The sequence below is a fragment of the Mycteria americana genome, chromosome 3 (assembly GCF_035582795.1).
Source record: "Mycteria americana isolate JAX WOST 10 ecotype Jacksonville Zoo and Gardens chromosome 3, USCA_MyAme_1.0, whole genome shotgun sequence".
Classification (NCBI taxonomy): domain Eukaryota; kingdom Metazoa; phylum Chordata; class Aves; order Ciconiiformes; family Ciconiidae; genus Mycteria; species Mycteria americana.
Window position 1 is genome coordinate 99,703,422 of NC_134367.1, and position 21,668 is coordinate 99,725,089.

At 36.7% G+C, this 21,668-nt stretch overlaps 1 protein-coding gene across 1 annotated transcript in view; it reads right to left on the reverse strand.

The window, feature by feature from the left end:
- CAMKMT (calmodulin-lysine N-methyltransferase) overlaps positions 1–21,668 on the reverse strand; it is a 227,666-nt gene that overhangs the window by 60,419 nt on the left and 145,579 nt on the right. The window lies entirely within an intron of this gene.

Here is a 21,668-nt window from a genome sequence, read left to right on the forward strand (position 1 = left end):
TGTAGAGATTGAAATTTCGGGAACGCATCAATTAAGATAAACAGGAAAATTACCTCTTCCCAAAAGGATTAGCCTCAAGTGGAAAGGTTGGTTCAGAAAATTACAATCCATTTGGTAAAGAAGATGGATCCACAGTAAAGTTAAATCTGAAGTGCATAGGCTGGCATATTTTACCCAAAAGGGTTGCAGAAAAAAAATTAGAATAGAATCATCTTTCTTTTCCTTTTATTATTTTCCCTAAAAAAAAAAATATGATTTGCACAGCAACAATGGTTGCAATAGGTATGACATATGTCTTCCTTTTTTTTTTTTCTTTCTTAGTTTCAGACTTAATAGGACTTGGAAATCTTAACACTCACAGAAAAGCAGAAGGTACCCTGTTTTCAGTAACATTATACATTAGCATCACTGTAAAAATATCTGGACCAAATTGATATTTGTAAATATCCACTTAGGATTACCATGTTTTGTACCCTAAACAACAAGAATTATTATTCCAGAGTTTGACAAGAAACATGAGAGTGACAAAACACAAAAGTGATATTCTTTATTGTCTAGAGGGTCCTGTCATTTCCCATTTAGTCATGCCCACTTCAATGTCTCAAAAACAATTTAAAAAATAAAAATTTCCATTAAGTGTATTCCTTTTTTGCTTTACTGCTTTTGTGACAATACAACAAAGAAACAGAAAAGTTTGAATTGAATATGGGAGCCTTTAGTAAGATGAGAAGACTGATAACTGTTTGAGACATGGAGACTTACAGTGACACTCCTCCGATATCCTCCGCCAGAAATTCTGTACCTAATGGCATGCTACTTCCCCACTTTCCAAACACAGAATAACACAGTAAACAAAACAAAGGTGGCAGATTTGATAGAGTCAAGGCTCCACTGACTTGAGTAAAACAGTTAACAATGGAAATGTGGCACTGGGATAATGGTTTTTCAAATGCTTATCTTGAACGCTTTCCATTTATCACCCAGAAGTACATCTGGGAAGCTGGGTTTTTGAATATATATATAAAACCACCAAAGTATGCATATATTTGTTTCCATCCCAGAGTCCTTACAGGAAGCAATGGTTTGCAGAATTATTACTACTAGCTTCTCTTTCAACAACTATACCTCCAAAGTAACTTCCAAAGCATCCAGCGGATTTTGCCTCATTAAACCTCCTTGGGGGTAGTCATTGCTCTGACAGGTCTGCCAGTACCAAAATGCCCAGGACCAGCCTGACACGACCAATGCAATCACTGCTCACCTTCTGTCCTCTCCGGCTTCTCTTTCCACCAGAGTGGCTCCAAAGTGTTACACCGCCCTGACCGCTGCAGCGCCAGGTACGTTCACTTCAGCTCATAGTCACAGCACACGAATGAACCGAGCACATCTATTTACAGATTTGCCGTCTGACTTAGGTTTCGACTGATGACAGAATGTTTTTATGCCATCCTTTTTTAAATAACATTTTGGGACTTACATTCTGGGAATCCATACCAGCTTGTCTGTATAAATGCGTTCTTCTTATTTAATAACAATTCCAAAGGTTCAGCTTGGGTTTTCTCTTTTTTATTTCTTTATTAAATATATACTGTAACATAAACTGTTCTTTCTACTGAATTGACATGCACGCTATAGGAATTTCAAACTATCCTATCCTACAGAGGGGCAATACATTATGATAGCCTCTACATAACATTGAGATTTTCAAATTCAAAATAAAGACCAATATTTAGACAAAATAAGACAAGTATTTAATCTCAGCAAAGCAGCAATATCACATTTCAATATCACTTTTTTTAAAAATTCAGCTGTAAACTGTTGAAACAAACTGTTCCAATAAAAAGCTATTACTGACCAGAAATTTGGGAACATATGTGCCAGAGAACACATTAACATTGCTGCAATATTGCTTATTAGGGCAACAAAACTTTTCTTTCTTTTAGGGAAGAAAGATCAAATATGAAAACATATGAAAGGCAAACAAATGTATTTCTAAAATGGCCGAACAGGAAAATAGGAAAAAAATACACAAATACAGCTTAAAGGCACCATTCCAATTGTCCCCTGGGTATTGTTGTACACCTTAGTTTTGTTAGGCATGATAAAGAGGAGAAATATTAGAGCAACCAAGCAGATGGTCTGTGGAACTAGATTACACACTTCAGAAATAAGAGAGAAGCAACACATTCAACCCTTCTGTTTGGACAGAAGAGCTGTCTTAGCCTGTCTGACCTATTAGCTAGTAAACTGGAGCGTACCGCCAAGTGCTATCATGCTGTTCCTTTAAAAAGCAAACAACCTCACTTTTTATGATAGGCACTGGATCATTTTAAAAGAATTGTAGGTAAAGTCTGCTGCATTAGACAGATGGTCATATCATGAAACCATATACAAGTCACCATGACTAAAACTCATGTTCACTATCTTGTTAATCCGCATAAACTGCAAACCAAAGTAAACCTATGCTGAATGCTTTCCTTGGTACCTAACGGTTCATATATATGCACATAAATATAATACTCTGTCCTGGTTTCAGCTGAGATAGAGTTAATTTTCTTTATAGTGGCTGGTATGGGGCTATGTTTTGGATTTGTGCTGAAAACAGTGTTGATAATACAGAGATGTTTTAGTTGTTGCTGCACTAGTCAAGGACTTTTCAGCTTCCCGTGCTCTGCCAGGTGCAGAAGAAGCTGGGAGGGGACACAGCCAGGACAGTTGATCCAAACTGGCCAAAGGGCTATTCCATACCACATGGCGTCGTGCTCAGTATATAAAGCTGGGGAAGAAGAAGGAAGGGGGGACATTTGGAGCGATGGCGTTTGTCTTCCCAAGTAACCATTACGCGTGATGGAGCCCTGCTTTCCTGGAGATGGCTGAACACCTGCCTGCCCATGGGAAGGAGTGAATGAATTCCTTGCTTTGCTTCGCTTGCGTGCATGGCTTTTGCTTTACCTATTAAACTGTTTTTATCTCAACCCTCGAGTTTTCTCGCTTTTACTCTTCCGATTCTCTCCCCCATCCCACCGGGGGGGACTGAGCAAGCGGCTGTGTGGTGCTTAGTTGCCGGCTGGGGCTAAACCACGACATACTCACTTACAACAAAACACATAAAAGTTCAATGTTTTATTTGACACGCTTTTTCATAACCTAGTATTAATTTTGTAGATATAATTTTGCAGTGTGAAAATTCTGATTCTAATCTCACCTTGATTTAAACTTTGCATAACTCCACTGACTTCCATGAAGCTAATGATAAAGTAGAGAACAGACAATTTAGATCCAAGAATAGTATGTATCTTCTCCAGCCATAAACAAGCTAAATACCGACAGAGAGTAGACTAGCACTCTACCAAGGCCAGATTTTACTGTACATTTTCCAAAATACCTGGGTTTTCTTCTGTGCATGCTTCAGAGCAGCTAACATTATAACTGCAGAATGTCGTGACTGCCTTTGCAATAGTACGTTTGCATCTCCCGTTCACACTTACGCAAGGAAACAAGGGAGATGTAGCCAGTCTCCTTGGGAGTAGTCAATAAAAGCATATCACTCCATGAAATTGTGTATCAAAATATCTGTATGGTAAATATTCTCCCCACCATGGCTGCCATGGAATTGGAAGAAATATTAAAAGAACTGGATTTCTGCATCTTGCTTATTTCTGATGCACATTAGAGATATTACTTGGTAATAAATGATAATTACTTGGTAGTTAAATCTACATCTCTAGACAATTAACAATTAGTTAATCTTTCTTTAAAACAGTAAAAAAAAAATGTTTCCAGCAACCAGGCCTTTTCAAGATGAGTTGTCTCCACATAGATTCACATGGAGAGCCGCTCAAGGCTAGAGACGGTTTCCCCTTCCCACAACTACAGACAGCATATACAAGCCCCACCTAACCTCCTGCTCAGTTGAAGAATATGTAAGATAGCACATTTCCTATCTGCTAGGCTGCTCTCAGCCACAGAACTGCAAGCAAACCTGGCAGACCAGGAACGATTTCAAATTGTACCTGGAGAGTTGCTGGTAAGTAAGTACTGCCTCTTCCCCGCGTGGCAGCCTAGGTGCACGTTCTCCGTCAAGCTGACCCCAGGCAGTACTGTAAACACGGTGACAGATGCCAGGAGACAGGTCTGAAAAACTTCCAAATGAACAATTCTAGGTCTGCTGCACTAAATGCAGCAGAGTTCCTGGATGCTTTCCCGGATGGTTTAACATTTGGAAAAAATACGGATGGGAAACAGTGCATGTGTCCAAGGTGAAGACGTCCATAAGTGAAGTGAGAGATACAGACTCCGCTCTGCTGCGGCACACGCTGACTAGCAGAGATCTGCTTTGTCCTTTGATCCCTCACCGCCTAACAGAAAGCGTTGGAGCCTGCGCAGGTGATGAGGGACACAGCCAGCAAAGTCCCATTGTGCGTCCAAACGGTGTCTAAATGGTTCAGCATTCTTCTGACCAACAATATCCCTTCAACTAAAGTGGGAGGGAGAGGCGAAAAGTGAGACCAGAGGGAAAGGTTTTAGAGGAGAAAGGAAATGGAATAGATGAGGCTGCTTATGGGTCATGCTTTGAATATCAACTGATCAATCGCAACGGTGGTCCTGGCTGGGTTAAAATGCAGAAAAGAAGAGAAAGGAAGAATACAATGACATAAGAAGAAGAATATATTGCGACTCTTGATTATATCTTCAAACCTGATGGATCAGGTGTGCTAGAGGGTTGAAACCCATAGAAATTCTAGTATTTCTCTCTGGATACCTGACCAACAGCCTGTTGCTGAAGTCCACGGAATCCATACGTCAGAGCCTGCGGCTAGTCCTAGAGCCTGTTCCTTGGTGCCAAGGAGAAAATTCCCACAGTGTTTTGCATAGCTCTTGAGTCTTTCAGAGAGCTGAGTTTGAAAGAGCTCCTCTTTCAAATGCAAGATCATCAGCCACAGGAAAATCTTGTGTTGGCCCTTTCTTTAGCACTCTAGCATACAGGTCTTGGACCTTTGGCACATCTGTGGATTGGAAAGTTGTATCTGCTGTGCAAAGAAGGCCAGCTTTCTACAAGCTGACCCTCTGGATGTCTACCAACTTCTCTAAGTTCAATTTTTCAATTGCAGCTACCAGAGAACTCATGAGAAACTAAATAGAAGTTGGATTTGAATATCCAGTTCTCAAGAGGTATCATGTACAAATGTAAAATTAAGAGTTCTGCAAATATTTTTAAAATTATAAGCAAAATGTTGTTTCAAGGTGTGAAATATAATTTGGATTCTTGCACAAAAACTTTAGCATGGAAACATAATCAGTTAAAGTGGATGGCTGCCATAAAAGATCTGACTAGCTAACTGTGTATGAATATAGTCATTAAGAGAAAACATTTTGCTACGATCATCTCAAAGGTCACTATCATTTCAGTAGTCACTCAGGGACTACAGAATAACCATTTTAAAGATCACAGGAAGCATTCTCTATTAACTTGATATAGATTTGCCTAAGAATTTAAACAGACTGGATTGTAATTAAGACAATACTGCTGCATTGCTTGCAAATCATATTTTACTACATGATGACTGATTTCCTCATCTATCTACAGAATTTTACAGGAAAAACTGTAAGTCTTATTTTTAAGTGACTGCAACACTGAAGTCCATTAATTAAAACTGAACCTCATTGTTCACACAAAAATAAAGACAGTTTGTCACGTGTAAGCATTCTTGGGATCCTTTTGGTCCTTTCCATTGCAAAGTGAATGATCTCACTGGTACTCAAATTATATTCCTTCAAAGAACTTCAGAGCGCAGTTAATTAGATTCTCAGATATAAAATAGCTTCTAAAATACGCATGAGCAAAACTGCATTTTAGTAAGTTATTATGCATATAATTTCTTTAGGCTTTACATATGTCATTATTACCATGAAAGAAAAATCTTGGTGCAAGTAATGATAGAAAAACAGCTGTTGCTATACTAATTTTATGATCAAATTGATGATTGCTTTAATGAGGAAAGTCTGGCTCTAAACTTAAATCTACATATAAACCTGAATTTTCCCAAAGTTCAAAAGAAGCTAGACCCAGAATGTTTATTTCATCACACTAAAATCATCAAGTATCATTACTCAAGATGAACACAATGCATTATAACATTGTTATCTTCTATTCTTCATACAGGTAGTACACAATATTAAGCAGACTTTTAACTTCTTAATACATCAATTTTGCCTCACTTTTACTGACACTGTTCGTAAAGACAGTAGTGACAGTAGTAACAGATTACATTGTACTTTTGAAAAATGCACATGAAACTGGGTTACCTGATATAAAATAGAAATTACAAATGTGACTCAGTTCATTGTAATCAGCCAAAAGGGGCAAATTCACATGATTTTTCATATCATATTTCCTTATCATATCATATATGTGTGGACTTTGCAAAATAAGAATTCTACAAGTTGGTATAGTAATAATAGTCTGATTTTACTGTGCAAAATTTACATAATATAATTTAACACATGTAATTGGGGAAATTCTTATAGTGTAAAAGTATCTGCTTATAAGTAGTATGGGAGAAGAAGCATAAAACAAACCTGAGAGGTTCTGGCATCCAAGAGGTGCTCTTGACAAGGTACATTAATTAAGGATTATGGATTTCTGCACTTTGTATTAGCAGCAGTTTAAAAACGTAATTCATGTAGCGGCATTCTCAAAATAGAGTGTCCTGAGTGTGATTTTTTTGCAGAACAGTCCCCTCTTCAGGAGAATATTTTCAAGCTAAAAATTCTGGGTAACTCACATAATCCTAAAATATTTTCAGAGGTCTTATTATTGCTTGTTGGAACACCCAGTTACTGCAATAGGGTGCCACTCTTGGGAAGCACCAAAATAGTGTCTTGACATAACAAAGTTGGTTGCTGGAAGAAACATAAATGAGTGGTTCCTTCCAAAGTCCTCAAGGAAGTAGTCTTAAAAAAGTTATTTTGTAAAAAAAATTCATGATATTATGTAATCTTAAATATCAGTGACATAATAGACAGCGTACCATTAATGACAAAAATATGAATTACTGACAGAACAGTGGATTACTTTGATACATAACTTTTTCTATGTTTATGCAATAAGCAATTCTAATACATCATCCAGGAAACTGTACATGCCTTGACACGTAACTGCATTAAGCACTAATGGAATGTACACCATTGAATGGTTTCGCTAATATGCCAGCAAAATGTCACTGATCTGGACATGAATCTTGACTGCATACTTTCATTTTTTCCTATCACTTATGTCTTTGGTTAAATAAGTACCATAAAAAAGTAAAAAAAAAAAAAAAAAAGTAAAAAGAATGAAGTCGATATTAAATTTAGAGACACATTATGACAATACAATATACTCAAAAGTATATTAGTTGGCTTAAGTTTGTTCTGTTTCTGAGTTGTGTATTTCCTAAACAGAAAGGCAGAATTATTAATATTACTTAAATGAAAATAAAAATCAGTATGAGTCAGGGTTCCATACTACGTGCACATGCACATACCGATATATGAAAGGAAATCCAGTATTTCTTTACTACTGCCTATATAAGAGTTCCTTATGCTAATGCAAAGATAAAAATAAAGATGTGTTTTTATACTAAAGCAACCTGTTCTGAATCTTGTGTCACTGTGCAAATTAGATGAGTCACCTACCCTTCATTCTGATCCACCTCACCGCAAGAACTAGATAAATAATTTTGCTTTACTCCATTCATCTACACTGAATGCAATGAAGATGATATAACAAGCAAAATACAAATAAAAATAATGGCTAAAATTATCAGAAAGGATTTCAAAGGCAGGAAACATAAAATAATTTTTCTTTCTTTCTTTTTCTATCTCCCTGCACCTCTTTTACTTTTATTTTTGGTATTCAATATTCCAAAGTAATGGAACACAGAACGGTATGCATTATTTCAATACTATCGCTTGCCTGAAAAATCTCACTGAAATAACAATTAGTAATTTTAGAAAGGAATGCAACTGAAGAAGAAAGTAAATACTACATAGAATTATCTGTAAAGAGCTGGATAACAATGCAACAAGCTATAGTGTTATTAAATACTAAAAGGATCCTCACCTACACATACGTAAGAGAGCACTATTTCCAGTGAACTCACATGTGAATTTACTTCAGTTTTGTAGCTCAGTTTTGAAATTATATACACACACTTACAATCAACTAGACATTGTCTTGAACCAGAAAATTCTAATCTAAATTTACATATATATGTGAATAAAAAAAAAAGAAACCATCTAAACCAGGTAAGACAAAGATGTCTTTTGATCCACTGATAGTGTTCATAATTATGCGTGTTAAACGAGATCATTCTGTATCATGCGTCACACTATGCACTGACTTCTGCAGGTTCAGAGAAAAAATGTCTTCACGTTAAGTACTGCATGAATGGATAGAATATAGTAGAAGAGGTTCCTACTTTCCTGCAACATGAGGAATGGTCACTACTGAATTTGACATGTTCTTTCTGATAGAGTATGACAAACCTTGTTTTACAAAAAAGCATACAGCCAAATTCTGTGACTCCTATTTAGTAGCTTACAACAACTCTAGATCCATCAGAAAACTGTCAATTTAATAGAGCCAGAGTAAAACCAAAGTCTTAGATAAATTTGCACTTAAGTCAAAGTAGGACAGCAAATATGACCTGGGAATGTAAGAAAATCCACTGTTATTCTTGAATCTGCTACACACTGGTCATGTTACCATGAGCAAGTCACTTGCATTTTACCTTCTTCATTTTCATCTATATGAAAGGCAGAGCTTGTCATACTCAAATGTTTTCACACAATTCAAGGTGTGAATCTACGTTCTATTCCCAGAATAAATATGGACTTTCTGCATCGCCTTCAAAAAGTCATTTCATTGCTTTGTAGTGGATTCTGCCTCACCTCCTCTTTCTCTTTTTCCCTTATTGCTCTTCATGGTAATATCTCTTACTATATGCCCAAATATTGGAGCATATTTTTACACCCTAAGTTTAGCCACATTACTTAAGCAGCAATGTTAGGAATTTTTTTAGCCTTGGCTTCCTAGATAATCCAAAGAGAAAGAAGGGGCTCATCAGAGCAGAGATCTAAGAGGTTTTCTGAGTTACTCTCTGGAAATGGCTACCTTTTCCACGTAAGCCTAGAAACTCAAAGGTCACTAGATCTCTAACCTCAGCACCTAAGTTTTAACAGTGGTGGTCTCTACAAACTACTACAATTCAAATAAATAACCGCAAACTCTTTGGATTCAGTTTACCCTTTTAACTACTTAGAATTTGGACCCTGTGAACACAATGCTGTTTTGGGACATGATCGTCCTAATAAACTATCCTTTCTTTAGGTGTGCATGAAAAACATCCTGTGTATGTTCTCTTAGTCTGAAATGACTTTCTTAATGGGTCTGTAGTTTATCAGTGTGTGGCAGCTGCCCTACGTTGAAAACTGTGCCTTTACTCAGGCATTCCACTTTTGTGTTGTATGCTTCACTTCCCAGCCCAGAAATACTTGCTCTTTTCTCTGGCAAGGCCTTGTATAGAAAGATCATGCTTTCACAAGACACAGTTATGCTTTCAGAGTCCATAAATCCACACATCTGATTGTCGGATATGCAAAGTTTTTAAACGTTATTCTTTCTTAACCCTATGCTGATAAAATTAACAGGAACACACACTTCTCCAGGAGAAACCCACATGCAGGATTTCTACACAGTTTTTCAAAACTATCTATTTTAAAGAAGCCTTTTCACGAAGAGTACTCAAACACTACTTCATCTGGTCCTGTACTGTCATGTCCAAATATATCTAAGAGACTAGTGGAATACCCTTTTCCTTGCAAGAGCTCATGCAAGTTTTGACTCTCATAATGTGATCTTCCAGGTGTTAGTGTTCTGTTTTGCTTACTGGTTTACCCAGCTGAGCAAGGACAAAGGTCTGAAAAAAGCCCTCCGTCTGAAATCCTCCTGATCATTTCAAGAAGCCTGAGAAATTGATTAAATTAAGGTACATTTTCTATCCACCAGACTGCTGTGACTACTTTGAAGAAGAGATTTATTTTTCTAAGGAGCTTGATTCTTTCATAGATAACCTGCCTCAAAATTCCTGAAGATTGTATCACCTAGGCTTAATGACTTAGTGCTTTCTTAATACCTCCATCTTTGTTCAGTCTCTCAGCAATATTATTTTCTGTCTTAATTACTCCCCATTATTACTGGTAATCCAATAGATCCATTTACTCTATCAAAAATATCCTATATCCCATGCACTGATTTTACCTAAGTTTCGCCTTAGAAACTTAGTCTGATTCTTCAGTTCCCCTTTTAGTTTCAGCATCCTGTAATTTATGTTCCTAGCTACTGGTTGTGGCAGGGTCAGCTTCACAAGTCTGAAGGGCTTCTTTATGGTTGAAATAGCTTCCTTGCAATTTAATAGCATTTTCTTATTCTTGCTTCCTAGTTCCATTCTGCTGAGTGGTAGGAATGTTTTATGAAAATCAACAAATCTTTTTTTTTTTTTTTGTAAAAATCTGAGCTGTCTCTAAGTCTCTTACGCCCTTTAATCTTAAAATCTTTTTGTCTAAGCAGTCCTATTTATCTCTGAAGTTTAGTATCTATTGAATTTTTCCAATTTTTTTTTGTCACACAAACGAATGCTAAATTTACTTATGCTATGGTCAGTAAATATTACCATCTTTTTGAAAGAGCTTGTATTATAGAAGAAACCAGTGTTCTACCCTTTGGCCCTCTGTTCTTCCTTTGGGCTGATTGTTAGATTACCCCAGCACAGGAAAGACAACACACTTCTTGGCCTGGGACATCCCTTTCCCTTCCAATCTATAAACCAAGGGTTTAAATATCCTTGGTGAAATAATTTTGAAATTTTATGGCTATTCTTTTACTGTAATTATACAAAAAGAGGTCACAAATTACAGATGGTGAGCTATTTTATGGCTATGAGATCTTAATGCTGCTATGTTATTAGAATCATAAAAACCACCAATGTGAACAAAGAAATTAAACAGACGGGAGATAATTCTGATCTTTCATCACTAAAAACCAGGGAAGAGTTCACTGAAGTCCATTAGGTTGCACTAATGAGAATGACAGGCAATACAAGCATTCCTTCTTTATTCCTTGTTTTTACAACTTTTATACTTCTTCTTTTGTGATTGTATGTCATCGTCCTTTTTTGAGATTACTCTGTATGCTTTGAAGTTATCAATACAAGTTTCACTAGCAAATTAGCCTACTAAAAGAAAAAAATCCCTTCTGTTTTGCGCTTTAAAAATAATATATGGTCTTAGTTTTGTAATTGTCATTTAAAAATATGTGTATTCCCTATTTATGCTGACAAATGGCATGAAAAAGGGCAAAATAGAAGAAAACAAGGTCGAAACGCTCTACTGGCACTGTTGCCTCCAGCAAGAACCAGTTTGACGTCAAGAGATCAAACAGCAGCAAACAGTCTATTTTCAGATATCTGAAAGCAGTAATAAATACATACAAAAAAGTGTAATATTCTACTCTGTATTGCATTTTTTCCCCTTTATAAGCATTGCTATTTACTTCTTAATGATTTTAAGTAATGATTACTCTGCTTTGTGTTCTTACAATTTGTCAGATATACAGTAAATCTTGAAAAAAGTTGAAAAAGCTACTGTCAGTAACTAAAATGGGGAGGACCACTTTAAGTCCCAAAACACTCCTGTCTCACAGAGGTAACTGAAACATCCCTGAACTATAGATATTACTGACTCAAAACACAATCAAATATATTAAATATCTATTAATAAAACAAAATGTGGGTTAAGTTCTCCTCATTTTATTTATAATAAGTAATTCATTTCAGTGAGCTACATTTTGGTTTTATTTGATGATAACTGTAATGAGTATAGTACATATTAGTAGAATATAATAATTTGTTCCTTAGATTTCTGAATAATTAAGACTGGCATCTAATTTGCTGTCCTGAACATTTGCACTTTTTTTTTTTTTTAACAACTCCCTCAATAAGTATTCTATTAAATGAAAGACAATGGAAAAGGTAAGGTAAAATGATGATGAAAGGTAAAACAGTACAAGTCTGTTATAGCCACTGAAAATAAAAATTATAAAACCAAGAAACTGTCAGAATTAAATGTATCACTGCACTCAGCTACATCTCCCACAACTTTTTACTTTTACCTATCTTGCAACTCCATACAATTCTCATATAACAGTATTTTCAATTTTAGGTTAAATAAAACTAATTTTTAGAGACAAATTAACATCTTAATCCTGCATCTCTGACATAGTCACTGTTAATCTGGCTAAAGTTTTTGGCTGTTTCCTGTGCTTCAGGGACAACTATTCTATCTAAGAGCAGTGCCACTCGTACTGGAAACAATGGGAAGCATTAGTCATTTTGCAGAAGTGCATCTTTGCTGAGGGCAACTGTGGCTTCAATGCCATTGAAAGCAATAGGAGGTAGTAGCAATTTTGGAAGAAGGAAGTTGTGTATGGAATACTCCATAGGAGAACATTATTCACCAGCTCTTGCTGAATGAGAAAATTTCAGTTCTGAAGAATAACAGAAAAAGAAAATCTTCAAGCCTTTAAAAATATTTTATACACAGTATTTTAGTATAAAGTGTAGGGAATAGGTATTATTCTGTTCATAAGATCTTCAGTAAAAACTCGAGTAAAGAAATCATATCTTTTAGTAATCTGCTGAAATTCCTAACAAATAAATCTTTACACTTACTTTAAGTCAAACTGCTCAACATTTATGCATTGGAAATCTGGAACAACTATTTTTGTGCCCCAAACTATGTGTGGAAATTTTAGGGTGGTTTGTTTCATATGTTCTCTAGGTAGCACTTTCTAAAGCAAATAGTGAGTGAAGAATCCTGCAAATCTACAGGTGAAAATGATGTTCTTAAAGTGGTGCCATTATTTACTTTAAAATCTAATTAATATATCTGCAATTAATAACCCAAGTGAGGTTAATATAAAATGTTTTAAATAAATTATATTTGATTGAATTATCACTGGTACTTCCACCTCCTCCTGCCATTGTTTTAAGATCTCTCATTCCTGCTGCTGCAGACAAGCCATCAGAAAGAAAAAGGCAGAGAAAACCCTTCAGCTGCTGCTAATTGTTGAAGAACCAGAAGACATGCATATTGATTTAAGAGACTGACCTAAAATAGAGGCACAGCCTTCATTCTTTTAAAAATGCATACGTACATGACTTTTCAGCAATGTTGCTGACTAAGATAATTTTTAAACATTCCTGATTCAGAGTATGAAATCTCAGTCCAGAGTTCATGAAAAAATTTACGTCAAAATTGCTGAAATTTCAGATTTACAATTGTTTTAATGGAACCTAATGAATCCATTTAACCCTGACCAAAAGTTGTCACTAGGAAACAGCATGAAAGCACTTACAAAGTGTTGTCATTTTTCTATATTACACACAGTAGGTTATTATTTCCAATAGCTCATATAACAAAATATCACCAGCAGCACTACATACACACTTCACTCTTATAAAGAATTACCTGTAGAAGCTTCTCTACTGATATGCTACAGTGGGATATTGACTATATGTTTCAGTATCGCCCTTGCTATTTGTGCAAGAAAATGGTCTTACTAACTCTAGGCAACAGGGTTGGGTTTTTTTTTTCCTTTTTCTGACTTGGCACAACCATTAGATATACAGATCCTGGAGGACAATTGTATCTGAATAGTATCTGTGCACTGCAAAGACTTTGAAGAAGCGACAGTGATGCACAATTTCACTTACATATAATTTTAATGACGTAAAAATGTACCCTCACTTCAGAATCCAAGGTGTGTTTTAGAAAGACATGTAGAGGTCATAAGAAACACTTTTAACAGAAATTGCAAACCTGAAGCTGGAGATGGAATACAAAACCCCCAGAGTACTATTTTAAAAGAGAGGGTTTTAAGGTTAATGCACTTGAAAAAGTTTTTTGACCTACCAACTTTCTGTTTTATTAAGTATTTCACATAATGATAAATAAAATAGTCGCAAGTAGTCAGTGGAATATAAATGGTTAACATAAATTTTGTTGAAAATTTCAAAAATTAATTATACATCATCTCAAATAAAAGAGAAATCTGTGAGGAACATGCTGATGAACAGCTTATGTTAAATACCAAAATTTCTGTAACAGGGGTATGAAAAGAGATCGTGGCACAAAAATATAAAATAGTAGGAAAAAAGTGGGAGGGATCAGAAGGAAAATATTTTTTTTACATCTATTTGGAAAAGAAATACCATCCCAAAAGGATATTGTCCATTATAATATTTTACCTTAGCATTTTCTACAAAATCACCAAAAGAAAAATGAAGGAAGACAGCCCTACTGTACAACTTCTGTGACAGAAGCTGATGAAGGCTCACTTTTCTCCATCTGCCTAGGATCTAGTGGGATCATGAAAGTGGGATCACGTATAAACACACCTCTCTCCCCTACTTAGGAACTAGGTACTCTTTACAAGCCCTGTATCTCAATTATTAGAGAAACTCCAAAAGTGTCAGTTTGGTGGGTTTTTTTTTAATCTTAGGACAGGCTTTTTAAGTTAAGCAATTGCATGCGAACAATAATCACGTGCATTTATTGGAAATATGTGCAAAATTTTGATTAAGTTACCTTTTCAGATATGTGAACACTAAATAAACTCATATTCCTTTTAATACGAAGTAGATAAAAGAATACCAGTGTAGAAAAGAGTGTTTTCTGACTATATTAGGAGATATGGCTGGAGTTCAACAACGGTCAACCTCTTCTATCAGAGAAGGAATCAAGCAATGATTTTTAAAGACTACAATATACAATTAAAATCAACTATATAAAGGGAAAATGTGATATAACATGAAGCTCAATATAAAGTTGTTCAGTGCATATAATTACACCAATTACATGTAGAAATTGTATTTACTTGCCAAGAAAGAAATAAGATTAAAAGGCAATTGTATAAAGTGACACTACACAACTTTCTCATTCAATCTTACTGAAACTGGAATTATAGCAAGATAATATCTTAACTGCTTCAAAAGTGTGCTGGTTTTGGCTGGGGTAGAGTTGATTTTCTTCATAGTAGCTAGTATGGGGCTATGTTTTGGATTTGTGCTGGAAACAGGGTTGATAACACAGGGATATTTTCATTAATAGAGGGATGTTTTCATTATTGCTGAGCAGCGCTTACACAGAGTCAAGGCCTTTTCTGCTTCTCACCCCACCCCACCAGCGAGGAGGCTGGGGGTGCACAAGGAGTTGGGAGGGGACACGGCTGGGACAGCTGACCCCAACTGACCAAAGGGCTATTCCATACCATATGGCGTCATGCTCAGCATATAAAGCTGGGGGAAGAAGAAGGAAGGACGTTCGGAGTGATGGCGTTTGTCTTCCCAAGTAACCTTTACATGTGATGGAGCCCTGCTTTCCTGGAGATGGCTGAACACCTGCCTGCCCATGGGAAGGAGTGAAGGAATTCCTTGTTTTGCTTTGCTTGTGTGTGCGGCTTTTGCTTTACCTATTAAACTGCCTTTAGCTCAACCCCTGAGTTTTCTCACTTTTAGTCTTCTGATTCTCTCCTCCATCCCACCCAGGGGGGAGTGAACGAGCGGCTGGGTGGGGATTAGTTGCTGGCTGGGGTTAAACCATAACAAAAAGAAAGGACATCAAGTTCTAATTCAAAACACCAACAAAATAAAACATGCAATTTTCATATTCTGTGCATTTCAGTGTGCAACAAAAACATTTAGCTACTATAAGAAGCCTTTTGAGTTGTGATATACTGGTTTCAGATTGATCTAGAAAGGGAGGTCAATTACACCTTTCTGATACAGTTACTGAAATTAATTTCTTTTGCTAATTTTCACACAAAAACACATTATGGATTGTGGATCAAATTAATTTCTCAGGAATGTCTGAAGAATTACAATATCCTCACTTCAGATTCACTCAAGGGTGGTATTTCAATAGATCAGAGAGGGAGATGAGAGAGGGATACACCATGGCTCTATAGGATCAGATTTTCAAAGCTTTGTGGATGTTTATCTCTTCCTGAGATAGATTGTCAATGATCTTAATCTTTTAAAGTCTGAAACTATGAAGGTAAAGACAGAAGAAAAGAGCATCCAAATATATATTTGAGAATGAAAAATTTGCTTCTGCATACCGAAGCATGTTTTTGCTTATTTATCTTCTGTTTAAGAACTACATTTTCAGAAGTATCTCAATTCTTAGCTGCCTATATCTTGATACACAGAAATGTAGGTATCTTTTTATGAATGGCTACCCAATAAAGCTCAAAATCAAATGTAAGGTATCTCAAGTTGCACGCACCTGATGCAAAACATCTAAATCAAAGCATATAGAAATTTAGACCTGTATTACAGCAGACATGACAAGTGATTTTGACAGCTTTTTATCTGGACAGAACCATCAGGAAACAACATTTTCTTCAAGTTCTCTAGTGTACCAATGATCTTTTCCAGTTTAAATTCTCTGTCAGCCTTTGGATATTTTTCAAATTATGGAAAACATTCCAATCTAGATCCTGGTCTAAAATTGTCACACACTGACAATCTAAAGAAAGAAAACAACAACTAAAGAAATTCACCTAAAGGAAATACTTTATTTAAATATTCTAAAACACCTAATAGTGACTTTAATCTTTATTTTTTGTTTATAAAGTTAAATTTCTAAGTAAAGGTTGGTTTTGAAGACCAAATTTTGAAATTTCAAAAATCTTCAAAGGAGACTTTTTGACTTAAAACCAAACAGAAATCTTTTTCTTTCCTCCAAACCAGAAAATGCACCAAAACTAATGTTTTCCACAGAGAATTCAATCTGTGTCATTCCTGCAATTTCCAATGCAGAATATTTTGATGAAAAAATCCCGAGTTCTACATTTAGGGCTTCCTCTCTGTTCAGATTGCTCTTCTTCAGAAATACTACTGAGAATAGACTAGACTGGTCAAATTGATCCAGAAATCCTCCTTTGTGCCACAGACAGATAACAAGAAACATTTTTTTATTCCCCCCCCCAAAAAAATCCGAAGTTCCAGGATTAGTAACACCTGCATTTTACAAAAAATGCTCTTTCTGTCAGCAGTGAGTCATGAAGCAGGGAAGAATTACAATATAAAAAAGGAGTAGATGCCATTGCCATATTCCCTGGAGGTGATATTGAGGTAATGGGGATAGATTAGATGACCTTTGGAGCTCACTTCTAACCTTATTTCCTACAGACTATGATATCTTCACCAAGTTCCAGAGAGAAGGCAGATAAGAGCTGATTTCTTTGGGAAGGTATTAGTTAGACTACAACCACAACAGAATCGCTGCAAGAGTAAATGGATATATCATTCCCCCATAACAAAAGTACTGACATTTCAAGGGAGACACACAAAGCCTAAGCAAGGCATTTCAGAGAATAATAGAAAGTATCGAGTGATGCCAGTTATGAATACCTAAAATTTTGTGTTGCATTCAAGCTCCTTAAATGTTATTGGTTATTACCTTTTGGCTGAGAGAATGATGCAGTTTTGGGATTTGTAACTTTTCAGTGGCTTAGTTTTCAGACACACCAAGACTACTGAAAAGGCTTGGAAAGGTACATGTTTTAACAGAATAATTACTCATTCCAGTACAGCGGACGCAGGGTGTGTGACCAATATATCCCTAGTGTTGATGTGGACTCTGGGTAAGCTCCCTCCCAAGGCTGCTGTGGAAGCATTTTGTCTATTGAGTGAAAGAAGTATTACTCCTGTCTTTAGAAGTTTAACAGAGTTTAGTGATCTGACTTTGGCTAGCCATCCTCTGGACACTCCTTACACCCCTTGTCTTCAAAACCCCTGATGCTGGAAACTTACTTGAATGTAATTCTCTGTGAAGACATATTTTCTCTCTCCAGGCTGATACATCAGTCTTACCCAAATTGGAATGACTTTCTCCTCCTGATATTAAAGACTCCTTGTGAAGGTATGGCCAAGCATAGAAAATAGCTCCAGAGGCTGTCACTTTTAGGAAGAGGCAATGCAATTGAATTTATGTACCTCTGAAATTGTTCTTAAAGTGGGAAGCCTGCAGGCAATTTAATTGTTCCTTATTTAAAATCACAAATGAATACAGGAAAGTTACATTGCCCCAAAAGATTTAAGTTGTTTTTGCTGCAGATTGTTCACTGGAAAATGTATTATATTTTCTGTTTAGCAATTTTGCATTAGCCATTCAGAAGATTGACATGGTCCAGAAATATTTGTGGTTTTGAACAGCTTTATGACACTTTAATGGTAACACCTTTTTATATAAGCCTGAGTAGATAAGCTAACGCCCCTATATTGTACTGATACGACTGATATTAATACAATATGATAAGATAGAAAAACTGCAAATAGTGGTAAGGCTTTTGTATGGTAGTAAAGAGAAATGCTATTTCTGCCCATTCCAGCACAGCTGCACCAGCCATTGCCAGAAATGTAGCTTGCTTGCTTTTGTGGCTAATAACTTGCATGCTGCTTAGGCCATCAGTGACCATACAGCATATTTTACCATTATACTGATATTTTATTAGAACATCAAACTTTCTAAAAGGTGACTTGATTGCTTACAAAGATCAACTACTTCCCATGCATGCCAAAGAAAACTTAAAGCTTTATTCAGGAATTTATCACTCTATTTCAGTGAATCATGACCATATAATACCTTCACTTAAGATATTAAAAAGGGCAAAATAAATACAGTATGAAATAAAGGCTGGTGTTTTCTTCTGTATGAAGCATTTATAGGGTGTGGTTGTCTACATGTTAACTGTGAACTGCTGCAATTAAAGTAGAACCTTGTCCAGCAATACTGAAGGAGATAGCTTTTGCTAAAGCCACCTTGGTATAAAAGTAAGGGGATAGGAGCAAAATTACTCAGGGCAGAAAGCTCACAAAACACCCTGGTTTAGAGCAAATACACTGGCCAGCCTGATGCAAAGGCAGACTGATGAGGAGGAATGTTACGAATTGAAGCAAGGACCTGCTGTGCAATGGTTTTACCTTGCAGTGCATACCACTCCCTATACAAAAGTAATGTAGGCTCTATGTGTTTGAACCTGACTCTTCAGAACTAGATCGATTCCCAGTCTTCAGGTCTTCATGCTGCTGCCTGTTGTGCAGTTCGTTTCCCTGATTTTCTTTTCTGTTTTGCTACTCCTACTACAGACCTTGGATGTGCACTCATATTCCTTACCCACAGGCAGCAGGACTCTGTTCATTGCAAGTTTCACCACACACTGATATTTTTAAGTTATGATCTTGAAACCCTGGAACTACCTTGTTATCTTACTTATTCTCAGACAGACAAATAAGCTTCTAGTACTTATTCTTTCACTGTTGCTTCCAGGGAAAACAACAACTGCCCACTTCCTCTATTATAACTCTTCCAAGTTCATGCCAAGCCCCCAACAGAAAAAACTCTTCCCACACACGTTTGACAACTTCATGTAAACAAAGTACATCTTGCATCACTCCACAGCTATTTTCAACCATTTACTTCCATCCGTCTCATGAAGAAATGGCAGTTCCCATGACCCCAAATCATCTGTTGATAATTACGCATTGCCATACTTGCTTCCCTACAGATATGGAACTATGGAGCTCCTTTAATACTGTTTCATATCTTCATTTTTAATCTTCTTTTAAACAATGTCAACAAGTTGCAAATTGTCGTCTCATAAATGTCACCTTTGTAATTTACCAGTTTTAAGTAGGGATCAGAGTCTAATTCCTTGCCCTTTTTCCAATAGCCGCTTTATCATTTTACTGTTGTATTCTACAGCCCTTTGGACTAAGCATACAGGAATAAGAGATGTAAACACAGCCTACAAGTTACTTAAACTCACGCCTGCTAAGCTGAAGCCTTTGTCTGACTTAATAACCGTACTGAAACAAATCTTTGGTATGCACAAAGATTTGCTTAGCTATGTTATCTTCTGGTAAACTGTCTCAAGGAAGCCTAGCACAAGTCCAACAAGTAGTCTACTTTTCTTCTAGCAAACATATGCAAGTGCACGCATACCCCTTTTTGGGGAGGAAGAGTGGGGACAACAGCAATTTCTTGTGTTAAAAATCTGTCCTTTTGGCAATCTGGATGGTATTTTTTAGCATTTGTGACAAGTATTGACAACTCCTTTACAGTTACTGTTAACGTGAAAACAGAGTAAAATGTCTCCAGATAATCCCTTAGATTTATCTATTTGTGGATAATTTTGAGATATTAATTAAACACTTCAGAGAAAGCTAGTTGCTTATAAACAAAAATCCATTTAGGTCAAGAACTTTTCAATTCACTGAATGGAAGGCCACACCACTACGAGCTCATAGGCTTATTCATCCCCCATTGAGTCTTACCTTAAGTAGTTGTTCTGGCATATAGCCCACATTTTATCAGTGATCAGAAAATAGCATTTTAATCAAAATAACATGCATAGTGTAATATATGTATATTGCATATTACTTTGTCTACATACACTAAAAATATACATACAAACCTCTCAATTTACCTCATTCATTTTTCTGAAATTCACAGAATCACAGAATCACAGAATCACAGAATCATATAGGTTGGAAAAGACCTTTAAGATCATCGAGTCCAATCATAAACCTAACACTGCCAAAAACCATCACTACACCATGTCTCTAAGTACCTCATCCAAACGTCCTTTAAATACCTCCAGGGATGGTGACTCAACCACTTCCCTGGGCAGTCTGTTCCAATGCTTGATAACCCTCTCGGTGAAGAAAAATTTCCTAATATCCAGTCTAAACCTCCCCTGGCGCAACTTGAGGCCATTTCCTCTTGTCCTATCACTTGTTACCTGGGAGAAGAGACCGACCCCCACCTCTCTACAGCCTCCTTTCAGGTAGTTGTAGAGAGCGATAAGGTCTCCCCTCAGCCTCCTTTTCTCCAGGCTAAACAGTCCCAGCTCCCTCAGCCGCTCCTCATAAGACTTCTGCTCCAGACCCTTCACCAGCTTCGTTGCCCTTCTCTGTACGCGCTCCAGTACCTCAATATCCCTCTTGTAGTGGGGGGCCCAAAACTGAACACAGTATTCGAGGTGCGGCCTCACCAGTGCCGAGTACAGGGGCACAATCACTTCCCTAGTCCTGCTGGCCACGCTATTTTTGATACAGGCCAGGATGCCATTGGCCTTCTTGGCCGCCTGGGCACACTGCAGGCTCATATTCAGGCGGCTGTCAACCAAAAATTCTATATAAACATGGCTGAAACCAAGAAATCTTCTATAAATGCATATTAAAAGTGCATATGAAATAGTGATTTAAAAGTGATTTCTCTAGGCTTACAGATAACACTGATGTAAGCTCAGTAGTTCGTCCAAGCTAATGCCAACTCACACAGACAGGAATGTAGGGCAATCATTCAGCCCCAAAGGAGGATAGATGTGGAAGAGTTTTGTCTGCCAAATTAGTAATGTCCCTGATATGAGCATATGAGGTGACAGAAAGGGCACCTCGATGACATGCATCACCTTTACTCTGGTAAAGAACTTCCCTGTCAATGAAATTCTCTCTGCCAATTATTTATGCTGCATTTTATACAGCTATGCAGCACAAATT